Source organism: Schistocerca nitens, chromosome 1 (assembly GCF_023898315.1).
Source record: "Schistocerca nitens isolate TAMUIC-IGC-003100 chromosome 1, iqSchNite1.1, whole genome shotgun sequence".
NCBI classification, from domain to species: domain Eukaryota; kingdom Metazoa; phylum Arthropoda; class Insecta; order Orthoptera; family Acrididae; genus Schistocerca; species Schistocerca nitens.
Genome location: NC_064614.1, coordinates 94,123,598 through 94,141,094, shown reverse-complemented (window position 1 = coordinate 94,141,094; position 17,497 = coordinate 94,123,598). Strand labels below are relative to the sequence as shown.

Genomic DNA, 17,497 nt, shown 5'->3' with positions numbered 1-17,497 from the left:
CAGCCAGGCTAGAGTATCATGTGGTGACACTGTCAAAGAACATCTCCGATTTGGTGAAGGAGATGACTGGTTGCCTTTGTTTGATTTCTTGGAGCCTTTCCGATTGGCAAAGGAAGACTGATGTTTATTGAATGGAGGGATGTAAGAAGTTTTCATAGGAGTATTCCTTCTGTCCTTTCTGACCTGCCAGTTGCGCAGCAGGTGACTTCGCCTGTGAGGCGAAAGTTTGGTGGCTTGTTGCACAGCTGCAGGAGGAGACAGGGATGCTACCGTGCCACTGGGTGATTTTACAACCGCGGTGCTGAATTTGAGGTTGCATGGCTGTGTGCCCAAGTCCTTCGTGGAGTGAAATGTTGGAAGAACAGTACTATAAGTGCCGGATGGTAGAACACAGTGTTTCTAACTAGACATCAACTTGCGAATGAGCAGGTAAGGCACTTTTTCGTTCACCTGGATCTCTTGGACGACCCACTCATCGAGATACACGGGACAATCTCGAGAGGAGGCGGCATGGTCACCACTGCAATTATACAGTGAGGAGAAGGAGGTAGACAATTGCCCTTGTCAGCATCCCTACCACTGGTTACACATTTGTCGGTTGTCGACAAGACATTTGAGTGTAGTTGAAATGATGACAGTGGTTAACAGCGCATCAGACTTGGAATGTATAGTCAAACTAGGATAACTTCATAGCTTGCTTTGATCTTTGATGTAAGCACCACTCTATCAAAAGTGAACAAAAGAGTACAAGTGGGCACTAAGGAGGCATCTACCTTTTTCATCACCCAATGGACTGCAATGATACCCTGATCAGAGAAGTACATCTGGATTTTTGTACTCAGTCAGACTGTTGAGTAGTCTTGAGTAAATAACACTACAAGAAGAATTCAGCATTTGATGGGCTGTGGAGGAGCGAAGCTGCAAGCAGTTGTTGTACTTGAGAATCAGAAGAATCTCCAACAAAAAGTGCCACTGTGTACACAAGAACAGGATTTCACAGGGCCTGCAACTGCATCAACACCTTTCTGAATACAATACCGATTTGCCTTAGGAAAAGACTCTCAGTCTTCAGGACATGAAACCATGAGGAACCATGGTCCAGCTGGGAGGGTTTTTGAATCTATGGCCTCATTCCATTTACATTTACCAGACACTGACTCTGGACGGTTGGCTCATTGCAAGAAAATCCCCTGATTGCCAGAATCTCTGAAGATGCACTCCTTCCAACTGGCGGCCCTCCCTCAGAAGGTGGCACACATGCCTTAGGTCATTGTTCACACCTCCTGAACACCTGACAGATGGAGCAATTGGCACTTTGGGAATGTAGCAGCTCAGGCAATCACCCCTCCCTGGGCCTGGCCTGTACCGGAGGGTACATGCAAAACCTACCTGTTGACCCAGGGCCGGGAATTACTTGTTACCCGGACACCTATTATGCATCAGATGCATGGGCTGACCTTCCGGAGCGCACAGGGAGGAAGAAGAAAAAGAGAAACTTCAAATGTCGAAGCGGAGGAAGGATAGGAGAAGGGGAACTTAAATGTGATTCGCAGAGTACCCATGTAGATGTAAATGAAAGAAGAAGGGGAAAAAAAAGGAACGAAAAACAGTGGAGAGACTGTTCCTGTGTCTGCTACTGAAAATGCGGAACACATTCCCAAGAACATCCCAGATATGTTAGCCAAAGGAAGGGGGGGGGGGGATAGGAAGAGGATACACCTGCAGCACGCGGAAGGGAAAAGATGCTGCAAGGCCAGGGACCTGTGGTAGCCAGGCATGAACCCGTCAAAGAGGGGTGAGCTCCCTGGGGGACAGAATTGCAGTAAATGCACTCCAAACAATATCTTGCTTCTTACTTGAAGAAGTATGAACTGGATCATTATGAAGACACTCATACTATTATCTTTCTCAATGGGCCACAACTTATTGAACAAAAATGATTAAGGGTACTTTGTTCGCAATTTAACTGATGCTTTATAAAACAAGATCCAAAAACTACTTATCTATGTACAAATTTAAAAATAAATTAATAAAATCATAAACTGCTCATCTTGTGCACTGTTTATCTTATGTAATATATTTTAGTAGTAATTTCTGAAGACTTTTAACACACTGTGACCAGTGTTCACTAAATTCAGGAAACGAATGATAATTTGTTACGGGGAAAATTCCTGCATTTAGATGTGGTACATTCTTTCAGTGATGGTTGTGTTGAACAAAATAAAAATAAGTTCAACTTTATGAACCTATACATTCAACATTCATGACGACGAATTTAAGTTTGAAGCACAGTGGTCCTTATTTGTCATAAGTTATGGAAAAAAAAACAGAATGTGTCAGTGTAAGTGGGACTGTAAAGACCGTTAGACAAACCTAATAACAACAACAAATGTATTTTGATTTCCATAAAACATTTAAAAAGTCAACTCCCACCTTGCCAGCAACAGCACAGTATGTTTATCTGGTTAAATTCTTTAAAAACCATTCAAAGGTGTTCAAATGCTCCATGGCATGAGAAATTTCCTTAACTTCAAACCACTTGATTTTACCCATACCACTGCAGCAATGAGGATCAATTCTGATAAGAAACCTCGTTTGACATTCAACTTACGCAACAGTTGCCAATGTTTTGTGACACTTTAAAAAGACCTACACTCTGACTGATACTGTCTGTATGAACAATTAAATGGTGTCTGGATTGCATAAAGGAGGAGATGTTTATCTAAAATTCCTTCATCCTAACGGCCCCTCACCATTTTTTTTCTTTTTTTTTTTTTGACCAAATCCTGAAGAGTCAGTGTGTCTCTTCTTGACAGTTTCCATAGCTGATTCTCCATGCACACGAGGAAGAATGAATCAATTTTCAAAGGACAGAATAAACTTGGGAAAAAGGCACAAATGCAATCCATGTTTTAAGAAAATTGGATTACAGGCTTTCTTGAAGGTAAGAAAACTAAAATTATGTTTATACACTTATAGTACAAATTCATTAGATAGGCCTACATATTAAAATCAAACATCTACATCTGTACTTTGCAAACCATCTTGGGATGCATGACAGGCGGTACAACTGTTCGCAATGTTAAATGACAGCAATCTGGGATATTTTATTAGTAATAATTAAATAAAGAATGTTATTCCAAAGAACATACACCATGTAATATTTTATCAACTAGAAAATTTTTACACATTTCTGTGTTAGTTTAATAATTTCTTTAACTGTAAATTGACAATTTGTGTCTAATTTTTAACATAAACAAAATAAAAAATTGATCTGTCCCACAAAGAAAGAATATGCAATCAATTTTATTATTTTTCTTGACAGCTCTCATCCTACGGTTTGCTTAAAAAATATGTGTTGTTTATGTTTTATTGAAGTGATACTTTTTTCTTGTTGAAAATAGTGAATTTTGTAGAAATTTTATATAAAATACTCCCATACTCATTCACACATGTGAAACACTTCAGAGTGACTTTGTGATTTTGACTGAAGAAAAACAAAGCATATTTTGTGTGTAATAAAAAAGCAAATTCATTGAAATATGGAGTGGCTGTAAAATTAAAACAAAATGAGCAAGAGGTAAAATTATTCAGCATTATATCTAAAACATGTTTGATCGAGATTGAAGATTTTTTTCCTCAGTTGAATTGAAATGCAATGACCCAACCCACATTCGCTGGCTTCGCTAATGCTACCACATTGTCACCTTCCAACATAACCTAATCTTCGGGCTGTAGGCTACTGCACACTAGTTTGGCACCACAACCAAGGTTTCAGGGATGGGATGCCACATTATCAGACAGTATCCCAAATATAAATTATCAGCAGCAGACACTAGTTGCAACCTATGGTATTAGAAAATGGCATTCACTGACTCAAACAACTAATTGCAAATAGAGCCACATTAGAAAGGTACTGCCAACTACAGATAAAAAGAAACAATGGACAATAAAGGTTGAAATATAAGCTAACAAAATAAATAACTACCTGGTATGAATAAGAGCTGTGTAAATGCATACATACAAGTTAATGAGTGGGAAGATGACAGTAGAGATGAGTTAAAAAGAAGGAACGCAAACTACAATCCAAAAAAGTAGTATAAGCCAAGACTAGATGGATGACAAGAAACAAGTGCATACTGTAGACCAACACATTAACTGAAAAGTTCTGCTGCTTGGAGAAATGAATGAACATCACAGTAAGGACAGTACTGAGGTTGGAGATATTGTGTTGCAAAACTATATTCAACAAGATGTTGCAACTGACATATCTTGAGGGTTGTTAGCATGTCACTATGAACAATGAAAAGTTAGTGTAGCCTACATCTGTTTGATTGTTTGTAATATGAATTACATCCTTTTTATTAATTCAGCTAATTTGCTAGAGCTAGGAAACTAATAGAAGAAGACGTGGAACGACTTTTGTACCACGAAGGCCTAACTTATCTGTGACAATTACACACTTATACTAGGCATGTATCAATTAATGGTCTGTGGGGTATTCGCAGAAAACAGAAAGATTGCTCACTTACAATCTAGTTATCGCAATGTTATTTGTTAGACAACATGAAGTCGTGAGGCAGGCACACTTTCTCGTAGTCTTTCATCGCGTACGTTATCTGAGAGATTTCTGTGCAATAACAGGTGGTTGTCTTGGTATGGGCTACGTTTCATGAGCGACCTCGATGGCAATGCACAGAGATTTCCTCTCAACAGTAGTGGGCTCTGGCGAAACTAACATACGGCTGTAGCTACGACTATAAAATAAATTAAATAACATTTCATACGTACAACTTACGGTATGTCATTTACATGTATGGCTATTTATTGCGTTAAAATGGCCAAATTACATGAAAAGCTAGAACTGTTTAGCAGTCCATTACTCAACGACAGCTTGCTGCACGACATATGACTACATACCTGAGCATTATTCTAATACTTAGCTCCATTAAACATCCTAGATTTCTTTCTCCAGTTGGGCTGTTCCTATGAATCACCTCAGCACCCCAGTGTCACCTCATTTTTTTCACAGATGCAACATTACTCACAACATTACTCATTTAAGTTCTTTGCTAGTACTGAAAGCATCAAAATGCAACCACAGTTGATACAACTAAACCGATGAGGTAGGTCGCTGGCCAAACAGTAACCTGCCACAGAACACCATTTGTTTTTGTTATTCTTTGGTGTGCGTAGAGATATCTAACTGCCGCGAAATGCAAATGTGAGTTTAGGAAACTGTAACATCCAATTAATGAGGGTTAAAGCTCGTAAGTTTCGTATGGACTATGTAAACTCGAATTGAAATCAAAATGATACGCAGCCCATGAATAAATGGTAATCCGTGGTTTTTGTTTAAACAGGTAACGAAGTTTTTGTATTGTTTTCTTATCGCAGTAGCAGACAATCGGAAAGAAATAGTATTAAAAAAGCACACATGCAGGAAGAAGCGTAAGGTTAAGCACAAGTACTAAAATAAAGGCACTCGTCTTTAAGACATGAAAATACCGTTGTTAATAATTTTGAGACTGACAGCTTTGCATTCATGTTGATAACTGCGACAGGAGAAAAAATGCATAAGTGAAAATGCGACCAGTCGATCACTGTATGATCTTTATAATAATGAACTTATAATTGGATATTTCTATCGACTTCCAATCTCACCCAGAAGATACAGCCATTGACGATGTATGCATTCTACGTCTACATCCAAAGGCCTACTCCGCATACCGTTGTGAAATGCTTGGCAGAGGACACTACCATTGTACCATTTATTAGGGTTTCTTCCCGTCCCAATCATTTATGGAGCGCAGGAAGAATGATTGTTTAAATGTTTGTGCTTGTCGTAATTAATCTTGCCCTCACAATCCTTATGTGAGGCATACATATGAGTTAGTAGCATATTCCTCGATTTATAATTTACAGCTTGTTCTTGAAACGTTGGAAGTAGGCGTTGTTGCAATAGTTTGCATCTATCTTCAAGTAACTGCCAGTTCCGTTTCTTCAGCATTTCTTGTGACAGTCTCATGGGTCAAATAGACCTGTGACCATTCGTGTTGTCCTCCTCTGTATACGTTCAGTATACAAACTGTTATGTTGAAGCTGATATCCTTTAACTCACGAGGTGACTTTTCCGTAATGTGTACTATGAGGTGGAGTCTCTGGGATGCCAATGTTTACACTGAGATTAAAAATGCAACTCATTTGAAATTTTTAATTTATCTAACTTTCATTTTTACAGTTATTTAATTGATAAGTAAATATTTCTTGTTGCTTTTATTGCACTGAATAAAACCTGCAGTGTTTTACTTTTTGCTACACAAAATCACCAATTTTTGTGTGTTTTTTTTTTTTTTTTTTTTAAATAGTACACATAAAGGAACTGTTCGAGAACTGAATTTTACGTTCTGAAAAAGTGTAGTATCTCTGTAGCAAGTAAATTTTCACACAAAACTAAATTCCAAGGTTTAAACTTGCATATAAAAATTGCGCTTGATAGGTACAAAAAGAATATCACAAAATTCATATTTGATACTGGAAAGCACATTTTTCTTTGTCACCACTTAAAACACATTTGATTTTAATTAACTCTTTATGTATTTTATTACGGAAACTGAGAGATCTGCATCACAACTGTCCTGAAGTTTTTCCTCTGAATGATCCTGCTCTTTGCTAACAGAACTATGATTACTGGCTGTTGTAAAACTGTCATCATTTTCACACATTTCTTGATCTATATTACTGATATCTTCTGCAATTCACTGACTAACAGTTTTGAAACTTAGGATTTTTAAAACTGTCATGTTCCTGTGAACTCATTTTGTGCTATACTGAAGAAAACAGGTAGCCTACCTAGTTCACGAGGCACGGTCTGAGAGAGCCAGGCAAATGTCAATAAAATGTTTCAACAACAAACAAAGTAGACAATAATGCAACCAGCAACAAAACATTTTAGGGTTGGCGATTTAAATAGGGTATGAAGGGTATAGAAGTATTCTTCCAGGCCTTATCTTAGAGACTGAATTCAAAAATTTTTGTTCGGTCTGAGAGACCACGCCTTGTGAGTTAAGGTATATCAGTCATCATGAGGTTGTTGCAGTAACAATGATTACCAAAGTATTAAAAGGTATTAACACAGGTACAAAGATTTGCATGTCCAGTAATCTAGAGAAGGAATAGCATTGTTATATCACAAGGAGGAACTTGAAAAACTTCTCTCTGTATATGAGCTTGTGGAGGAACTATCACTCAGTTTTAGAAGAATAGTTGACCAAGTACTGGACAGCTACATTCGTGGAGGGGCCCTTCTATGATGCATGTAGTCTGTAAATAAACTTTCAAAGACACAGTTACTACTGCACAATATGTCTAAAATGAAGTGTAGGGCTATAGGTAGAGAGATGGCAAATGTAACATGTTTGACTGTTAAGTGGGCCATTTGCGATATCTTCAGTGGCTATCATAGTATACTGCTGCAGAAAGTTTTAAAATTTTATTTTTGAGGAGCCCCACAGCCTCACTGTGTTTTGAGAATGAAAACATGGCCCAAGTAGGCTGTATTCTTTTTGTTATCCGTGTGTCTGGTCGATTTCAACCATCTCATGGTGGTTTTCAAAGTGTAGATAATAAAAAGAATACAGCCTACTCGGACCATATTTTCATTCTCAAAATGTTACAGTAATATCTTTCACAATACCCAAAGAAATTCTGGTCATATAGTAAGGCTGCCAATGGAACTAAAGTTTGTGTTTAAGCACTTGTGGATGACGTATGAACCAAGATTGAATGTAACAAAGCACAGGCAGAAATGCTGCACTTTTTTCAAATGTTTCTTTACAAAGGAGGAGCAATGAGTGCTGCTCAAGTTCAGTTCTTGTCTCGCTGCAAAGGTGAATGATACAGGTATTAGTACAAGTGGCACTGAAAAACAAGTAAAACTTGTTTTTCATTTTTTTAAAATAAATAAAAAAAAAGCCAACTCCAGGGCCTGACAGAATATCTATTAGATTCTATACTGAATCCGTTTCTGAGGTAGTTCCTCTTTTAACCATAAACGGAATAAAAAAAAATTATCCAACAATAGAAAACCCAGCATGGAATAATGACAATATTATGAAAATGACAGATTGCTACTCACTATGTAGAGGAGACATTGAGTTACAGACAGGCACAACAGAAAGACTGCTATACATTTGAGCTTTTGGCCACAATGCCTTCATTTGCGCGCACACACACACACACACACACACACACACACACACACACACACACACACACACACACACACAAAAAAAAACAGTTTCTGGCCACAGAGGCCGAACTGTGTTTGGCAACTGCGCCTTATTGTGGGGAAAGCAGTCTGTTGGTCATACTGGCCTGCAGTAAAGATTGCAGAAGTGATCCTCCAATCTACCCTTCCATGCCCCTGACTGAGCTTAAATGCAACAGCGCGTATCTTGAAAAGAATAACACTAGTACTTACTAACAGGAATTTGGTCATATGGAAAACCAAATGAAATTTGTGACTGAATTGAGGACTGAATTGAGGTGTGTTATCTTGGATGGAGAGATATCAACAGATGTAGAAATAATGTTGTGCATGGCCAAAGATAGAGCACTGTGACCCTTGCTATTCACATTATACGGTGATTGTTCAACAAAGACTGAGACTAATTTTCAAACATGTTGAAAAGGCCATTGCACTACCATCTAGCAGGTGCTTTGTGTACTGCTAAGTATCCTCCACTGTTACCAGGTGCCACGTCTGCTGCTCTCATCTGTTCTCCAGCAGTAACATCGTGAATATGGTTGTAACGTGAGCCGCCTCTAAATTATACAATGGCAGACAGTTCTGCATTCTCCTGAAGGGTGCTTCAGAAATGCCTCAAGATCTTCATAAAGTTTATGGTCTTGTGGTGCATGTTACCAGCGGCATTAAACTTGCAAAGATAGAATAGCTAATTGTGAGCTGAAAGCCCCCCTCTCCATGAACCATGGACCTTACCGTTGGTGGGGAGGCTTGCGTGCCTCAGCGATACGGATGGCCTTGAAACACTAACCCAAACGGCCTTTCTGTGCTTGTACTACGAACAGCTGAAAGCAAGGGGAAACTACAGCCGTAATTTTTCTTGACGGCATGCAGCTCTACTGTATGGTTAAATGATAATGGCGTCCTCTTGGGTAAAATATTCCGGAGGTAAGATAGTCCCCAATTCGGATCTCCGGATGGGGATTACTCAAGAGGACGTCGTTATTAGAAGAAAGGAAACTGACGTTCTACGGATTGGAGCGTGGAATGTCAGATACCTTAATCGAGCAGGTAGGCTAGAAAATTTAAAAAGGGAAATGAATAGGTTAAAGTTAGATATAGTGGGAATTAGTGAAGTTCGGTGACAGGAGGAACAAGACTTCTGGTCGGGTGAATACAGGGTTATAAATACAAAATCAAATAGGGTTAATGCAGGAGTAGGTTTAATAATGAATAAAAAAATAGAAATGTGGGTAAGCTACTACAAACAGCATAGTGAACACATTATTGTGGCCAAGATAGACACAAAGCCCACGCCTGCTACAGTAGTACAAGTTTATATGCCAACTAACTCTGCAGATGATGAAGAAATTGATGAAATGTATGAGGAGATAAAAGAAATTATTCAGGTAGTGAAGGGAGTCGAAAATTTAATAGTCATGGGTGACTGGAATTTGAGAGTAGGAAAATGGAGAGAAGGAAACATAATAGGTGAATATGGATTGGGGGTAAGATGGCTCTGAGCACTATGGGACTTAACATCTACGGTCATCAGTCCCCATTGGGGGTAAGAAATGAAAGAGGAAGCTGTCTGGTAGAATTTTGCACAGAGCATAACTTAATCATAGTTAACACTTGGTTCAAGAATCATAAAAGAAAGTTGTATACATGGAAGAATCCTTGAGATACTAGAAGGTATCAGATAGATAAGAAGTGCAATAGTATCGAAGGAAATTGATGGAGATTCGAAATGTGAAATAATTTGGGTGAAGGTCATGGTTAAAGCAGGCTCAGACATGCTAATTGGATGTCTCTATAGGCCCCCTGGCTCAGCAGCTGCTGTGGCTCAGCACCTGAAGGATAATTTGGAAAATATTTCGAGTAGATTTCCCCACCATGTTATAGTTCTGGGTGGAGATTTTAATTTGCCGGATATAGACTGGGAGACTCAAACGTTCATAACGAGTGGCAGGGACAAAGAATCCAGTGAACTTTTTTTAAATGCTTTATCTGAAAACTACCTTGAGCAGTTACCAGAGAACCGACTTGTGGCAATAACATATTAGACCTTCTGGTGACAAACAGACCCGAACTATTTGAAACAGTTAACGCAGAACAGGGAATCAGTGATCATAAAGCAGTTACTGCATCGATGATTTCAACTGTAAATAGAAATATTAAAAAAGTTAGGAAGATTTTTCTATTTAGCAAAAGGGACAAAAAGAAGATTATAGAGTACCTGACGGCTCAACACAGATGTTTTGTCTCAAGTACAGATAGTGTTGAGGATCAGTGGACAAAGTTCAAAACCATTGTACAATATGCGTTAGATGAGTATGTGCCAAGCAAGATCGTAAGAGATGGAAAAGAGCCACCGTGGTACAACAACCGACTTAGAAAACTGCTGTGGAAGCAAAGGGAACTTCACAGCAAACAAACATAGCCAAAGCCTTGCAGACAAACAAAAATTACACGAAGTGAAATGTAGTGTGATGAGGGCTATGCGAGAGGCGTTCAATGAATTCGAAAGTAAAGTTTTTTGTACTGACTTGGCAGAAAATCCTAAGAAATTTTGGTCTTATGTCAAAGCGGTAGGTGGATCAAAACAAAATGTCCAGACACACTGTGACCAAAATGGTACTGAAACAGAGGATGACGGACTAAAGGCCAAAATTCTAAATGTCTTTTTCCAAAGCTGTTTCACAGAGAAAGACTGCACTGTAGTTCCGTCTCTAGATTGTTGAACAGATGACAAAATGGTAGATATCAAAATAGATGACAGAGGGATAGAGAAAGAATTAAAATCGCTCAAAAGAGGAAATTCTGCTGGACTTGATGGGGTACCAGATCGATTTTACACAGAGTACACGAAGGAACTTGCCCCCCCTTCTTGCAGGGGTGTACCGTAGGTCTCTTAGAAGAGTGTAGTGTTCCAAGGGATTGGTAAAGGGCACAGGTCATCCCCGTTTTCAAGAAGGGACATCAAACAGATGTGCAGAACTATAGACCTATATCTCTAACGTCGATCAGTTGTAGAATTTTGGAACACGTATTATGTTTGAGTATAATGACTTTTCTGGAGACTAGAAATCTACTCTGTAGGAATCAGCATGGGTTTCGAAAAAGACGGTCGTGTGAAATCCAGCTCACGCTATTTGTCAATGAGACTCAGAGGGCCATAGACACGGGTTCACAGGTAGACACCGTGTTTCTTGACTTCCGCAAGGCGTTCGATACAGTTCCCCACAGTCGTTTAATGAACAAAGTAAGAGCATATGGACTATCAGACCAATTGTGTGATTGGATTGAAGAGTTCATAGATAACAGAATGCAGCATGTTATTCTCAATGGAGAGAAGTCATCCGAAGTAAGAGTGATTTCAGGTGTGCCGCAGGGGAGTGTCATAGGACTGTTGCTATTCACAAAATACATAAATGACCTTGTGGATGACATCGGAAGTTCACTGAGGCTTTTTGCCGATGATGCTGTGGTGTATCGAGAGGTTGTAACAATGAAAAATTGTACTGAAATGCAGGAGGATCTGCAGAGAATTGACACATGGTGCAGGGAATGGCAATTGAATCTCAATGTAGACAAGTGTAATGTGCTGCGAATACATAGAAAGATAGATCCCTTATCATTTAGCTACAAAATAGCAGGTCAGCAACTGGAAACAGTTAATTCCATAAATTACCTGGGAGTGCGCATTAGGAGTGATTTAAAATGGAATGATCATATAAAGTTGATCGTTGGTAAAGCAGATGCCAGACTGAGATTCATTGGAACAATCCTAAGGAAATGCAATCCGAAAACAAAGGAAGTAGGTTACAGTACGCTTGTTCGCCCACTGCTTGAATGCTTCTCAGCAGTGTGGGATCCGTGCCAGATAGGGTTGATAGAAGAGCTAGAGAGGATCCAACGGAGAGCAGCGCGGTTCGTTACAGGATCGTTTAGTAATCGTGAAAGCGTACGGATATGATAGATAAACTCCAGTGGAAGACTCTGCAGGAGAGACGCTCAGTAGCTCGGTACGGGCTTTTGTTAAAGTTTCGAGAACATACCTTCACCAAAGAGTCAAGCATTATATTGCTCCCTCCTACGTATATCTTGCGAAGAGACCATGAGGATAAAATCAGAGAGATTAGAGCCCACACGGAGGCATACCGACAATCTGTCTTTCCACAAACAATACGAGACTGGAATAGAAGGGAGAACCGATAGAGGTACTCAAGGTACCCTCCGCCACACACCATCATGTGGCTTGCAGTGTATGGATGTAGATAGATTATATAATGGTAAGACAGAGATTTAGGAACCAGGTTTTAAATTGTAAGATTTTTCCAGGGGCAGATGTGGTCTCTGACCACAATCAATTGGTTATGAGCTGTAGATTAAAACTGAAGAAACTGCAAAAAGGTGGGAATTTAAGGAGATGGGACCCGGATAAACTGAAAGAACCAGAGGTTGTACAGAGTTTCAGGGAGAGCATAAGGGAACAATTGACAGGAATGGGGGAAAGAAATGCAGTTGAAGAAGAGTGGGTAGCTCTGAGGGATGAAGTAGTGAAGGCAGCAGAGGATCAAGTTGGTAAAGACAATGGCTAGTAGAAATCCTTGGGTAACAGAAGAAATATTGAATTTAATTGCTGAAAGGAGAAAATACAAAAATGCAGTAAATGAAGCTGGCAAAAAGGAATACAAACGTCTCAAAAATGAGATCGACAGGAAGTGCAAAATGGCTAAGCAGGGATGGCTAGAGGACAAATGTAAGGATGTAGAGGCTTATCTCACTAGGGGTAAGATAGGTACTGCCTACAGGAAAATTAAAGCGACTTTTGGAGAAAAGAGAACCAATTGTACGAATATCAAGAGCTCAGATGGAAACCCAGTTCTAAGCAAAGAAGGGAAAGCTCAAAGGTGGAAGGAGTATATAGATGGTCTATACAAGGGCGATGTACTTGAGGACAATATTATGGAAATGGAAGAGGGTGTAGATGAAGATGAAATAGGAGATATGATACTGTGAAAAGAGTTTGACAGAGCACTGAAAGACCGAAGTTGAAACAAGACGCCAGGAGTAGACAACATTCCATTAGAACTACTGACGGCCTTGGGAGAGCCAGTCCTGACAAAACTCTACCATCTGGTGAGCAAGATGTATGAGACAGGCGAAATACCCTCAGACTTCAAGAAGACTATAATATTTCCAATCCCAAAGAAAGCAGATGTTGACAGATGTGAAAATTACCAAACTATCAGTTTAATAAGTCACAGCTGCAAAATACTAACGTGAATTCTTTACAGACAAATGGAAAAACTGGTAGAAGCCGACCTCGTGGAAGATCAGTTTGGATTCCGTAGAAATATTGGAACACATGGGGCAATACTGACCTTCCGACTTATCTTAGAAGAAATATTAAGGAAAGGCAAACCTACGTTTCTATCATTTGTAGACTTAGAGAAAGCTTTTGACAATGTTGACTGGAATACTCTCTTTCAAATTCTGAAGGTGGCAGGGGTAAAATACAGGGGGCGAAAGGCTATTTACAATTTGTACAGAAAGCAGATGGCAGTTATAAGAGTTGAGGGGTATGAAAGGGAAGCAGTGGTTGGGAAGGGAGCGAGACAGGGTTGTAGCCTCTCCCCAATGTTATTCAATCTGTATATTGAGCAAGCAATAAATGAAACAAAAGAAAAGTATGGAGTAGGAATTAAAATCCATGGAGAACAAATAAAAACTTTGAGGTTCGCCGATGACATTGTAATTCTGTCAGAGACAGCAAAGGATTTGGAAGAGCAGTTGAACGGAATGGACAGTGTCTTGAAAGGAGGGTATAAGATGAACATCAACAAAAGCAAAACTAGGATAATGGAATGTAGTCGAATTAAGTCGGGTGATGCTGGACAAGAAGAGAATAGAAGCTTTCGAAATGTGGTGGTACAGAAGAATGCTGAAGATTAGATGGGCAGATCACATAACTAATGAGGAAGTATTGAATAGAATTAGGTAGAAGAGGAGTTTGTGGCACAACTGGACAAGAAGAAGGGACTGGTTGGTAGGACATGTTCTGAGGCATCAAGGGATCACAAATTTAGCATTGGAGGGCAGCGTGGAGGGTAAAAATCGTAGAGGGAGACCAAGAGATGAATACACTAAGCAGATTCAGAAGGATGTAGGTTGCAGACTACCGATACCTACTCAAAAACAGAACAGAGGTGGTTTCTGCAGTTTATGGATACAATGTGTCCAGGATGAAGGGAATGATTGACGGAAAACCATCATCCCCGACAATGAATTTGGGTCTATTATTATGACTCTGAAATGAAAAGACAGCATTCAGAGTAGTTCCAAAAGGGAAAGTCTCACCTGATAGAAGCACATGTCCCAAAATCAGCTAATAAGTCCTTAGTCAACACATTTTGTACTATGGCAGCATGGTGTAAACACATCAAGTTCCCAGAGATTAGACTCAACAGCTGATGAAAGGTCATATTCCAGAGAAATGAAGGGAACTCCACAGAAAGGGAAAACTGAACCATGAGAATGCGTGGCCTAATGTTGTAGTAGCTGTTACGATGTGTTTAGCCAATAAGGGCTCCTTCCGTATAGCCCTGATCTAGCCCCATGTGACTTGTTTTGTATTGTTCTGCAAAAAAAGGATCTCAAAGGATGACAATTTGACTTAGCAAATGTCGATTGAAGGCTTTAGAGCAGTGGTAATCAATCTGGCCCCTACTTTCTGTACCTCTACCTCATAAATTTTGTAAAGTAAAGTTACGTTGCTACTTTATAAATCACCGTAACTGTGAAACTAGTTGGCAGTTAGAAAATTTATCTGCTAACAGATACAGAAGAGTGGGCAGTTAGATGAGATGATGGGATAAGTGTGTCATTCTTAATAGTGAGTACATTGGGGGGGGGGGGGGGCGAGTATTGATTGATTTCTTGATAATAAAGTTATTTCAGCATCAGTCTCAGTCTTTGTTGAACAACCCTCATGCATTAATGATCTGACAGACAGTATTAATAGTGATGCAAAAAAGTAGTATTCTGTGACTGCAATATCTGAGTCACAATTAGAATTAGTCAAATTGTACAAATACCTGAGTGTAACAATTTGTGTGGCTATGAAATGGAATGAACACACAGGCACAGTCACACGTAATGCAGGTGACATACTTCAGTTTGTTGGTAAAGTACTGGGAAAATGCAGTTAGCCTACAAAGGATACTCCTTGTAACGTACTCATGTCAGCTATCCCATAATATTAATTATGTGGAACTGATAACAGATAGGAATAACAGTGGTTATTGATTGTATACAAAGAACGGCAGCAAGATTGTTGCCTTTGACTCACAGGAGAGATTCACAGAAATGCTGAAAATCTTGAATTGGGAGACACTTGAAGATAATTGTCAACTATCTTGCAAAAGCCAACTTACGAGATTTCAAGATCTAATATTAAATGAAGAATCTAGGAATATACTACATAGAACATGGAATTGATAGAAAAACTAGGGCACTCATACAACAAATGAAATCTCAGAACATTTGAGACTTACACAGCGGTCGGACAAGGAAATCATCTCCCACAACTATTCAACAAGGTCTAGGTCAAAATATCATACAACAGGAAGGGATACTGTTAGGAAAAATATGCAAACAAAACAACATCTGAAATGCCTGGCATTTGCAGATGACATGGCAATATTCAGCAACAACAGACAAGTAACTCTGGAACACTTAAATGAAGTTTCTGCCATCACAGCTCTACAGATATTGTACACCGACCAGCCAGAACATTATGACACCTACCTAATAGCCGGTATGTCCACCTTTGGCACGGATAACAGTGGTGACACATCGTGGCATGGAAGTAATGAGGCATTGGAGGTTGCTGAAGGAAGCTGGCACCACATCTACAGACACAAATCACCTAATTCCTGTAAATTACGGGGAAGGGAGTGACGAGCTCAGATGCCATGTTCAGTCACATCCCAGATGTGGTGATTTGAGGGTCCGGCACATCAATTGGAACTTGCCACTGTGCTTCTTGGACCACACCATCACACTGCTGGCCCTCTGAAGTGTTGCATTATCTTGTTGAAAAGCGCCACAGCCATGGGGAAACATGGGCGTCATGATGGGGTGTACGTGGTCTGCAACCAGTGTACAGTACTCCTTGGCTGTCATGATACCTGGCAAGAGCTCCACTGCACCAATGGATGCCCAAGTGAATATTTCCCAGATCATAATGGAGCCGCTGCCAGCTTGTCTCTGCCCCACAGTACAGGTGTCAAGGAGCTGTTCCCCTGGAAGATGACGGATTCACGTCCTCTCTTCGGCATGTGAAGAAGGTGTCAGGATTCACCAGACCATACAATGCTCTGCCAGTGCACCAGCATACAGAGACAATGGTCACGTGCCCATTTGAATCATAGTTGCCGATGTCATGATGTTAACATTGGCACATGCATGCCTGTGGAGGCCTATCGTTAGGTGTTCGGTGCACTGTGTTTTCAAACTTGTACTCTGCCCAGCATTAAAGTCTGACGTTAGTTCCGCCACAGTTTGCTGCCTGTCCTGTTTTACCAGTCGGCCCATCCTACAATGTCTGACATCTGTAATGAGAGGTCGGTGCCAAACTCCACAACGTCTGGATGTGGTTTCACCTTGGTTTCGCTACATGTTGAAGGCAGCACTCCTGGAACACCTGACAAGTTGTGCAGTTTCCAAAATGCTCGTGCTAAGCCTCTGAGCCATCACAATCTGCCCTCAGTCAAACTCAGATAGATCGCATGCCAATCCCATTCTACACAAAGGCAGCATGCTCACTAATACTACATACAGTGTGTCTGACTAGCAGTCATTCCTCGCAATGTGATAGTGCTATCACCTTGATGAGTTTATATTGACATTAGGTCAGTGGTTATAATGTTCTGGCTGATCGGAGTATAATGCAATACATGGAAAGAAAGAACACCACCACACAAGCCAAGCACACCAAATATGGAAAGATTAAAAGAGTGAAGAAATTCAAATATATATGGAATATATACAAATACGAAGATTAAGTAAGGTGTCAATGCAGAACAGAAAAACTTCAGCAAGGTAGAAACTTAAGCTGTGTGTGAGGTTATTTGGGTGAGAATCAGTTTCAGGGGTGGGTGTAAAATGATAACTGGACTCTTCTATTGCCCACCAAAATCATCTCCTGATGTAACTGAAAACTTTAGAGACAACCTCAGT

The 17,497-nt window shown here is 39.9% G+C and overlaps 2 protein-coding genes across 12 annotated transcripts in view; one reads left to right on the top strand and one right to left on the bottom strand.

The window, feature by feature from the left end:
• Positions 1–5,087, bottom strand: part of LOC126241678 (uncharacterized) — a 71,415-nt gene extending 66,328 nt beyond the window's left edge. Inside the window, exon 1 of the mRNA XM_049948027.1 lies at positions 4,921–5,087. The gene's annotated coding sequence lies outside the window, so the exon portion shown is untranslated. The remainder of the gene's footprint in view (positions 1–4,920) is intronic.
• The window catches only part of LOC126241561 (uncharacterized), a 296,723-nt gene continuing 284,302 nt past the window's right edge, over positions 5,077–17,497 (top strand). For 5 of the 11 annotated variants that reach the window (XM_049948016.1, XM_049948024.1, XM_049948020.1 and 2 more), the window contains exon 1: positions 5,134–5,363. The gene's annotated coding sequence lies outside the window, so the exon portion shown is untranslated. Of the gene's footprint in view, positions 5,364–17,497 lie in introns of all 11 variants that reach the window. The other 6 variants (XM_049948026.1, XM_049948023.1, XM_049948019.1 and 3 more) reach the window with 4 other exon arrangements.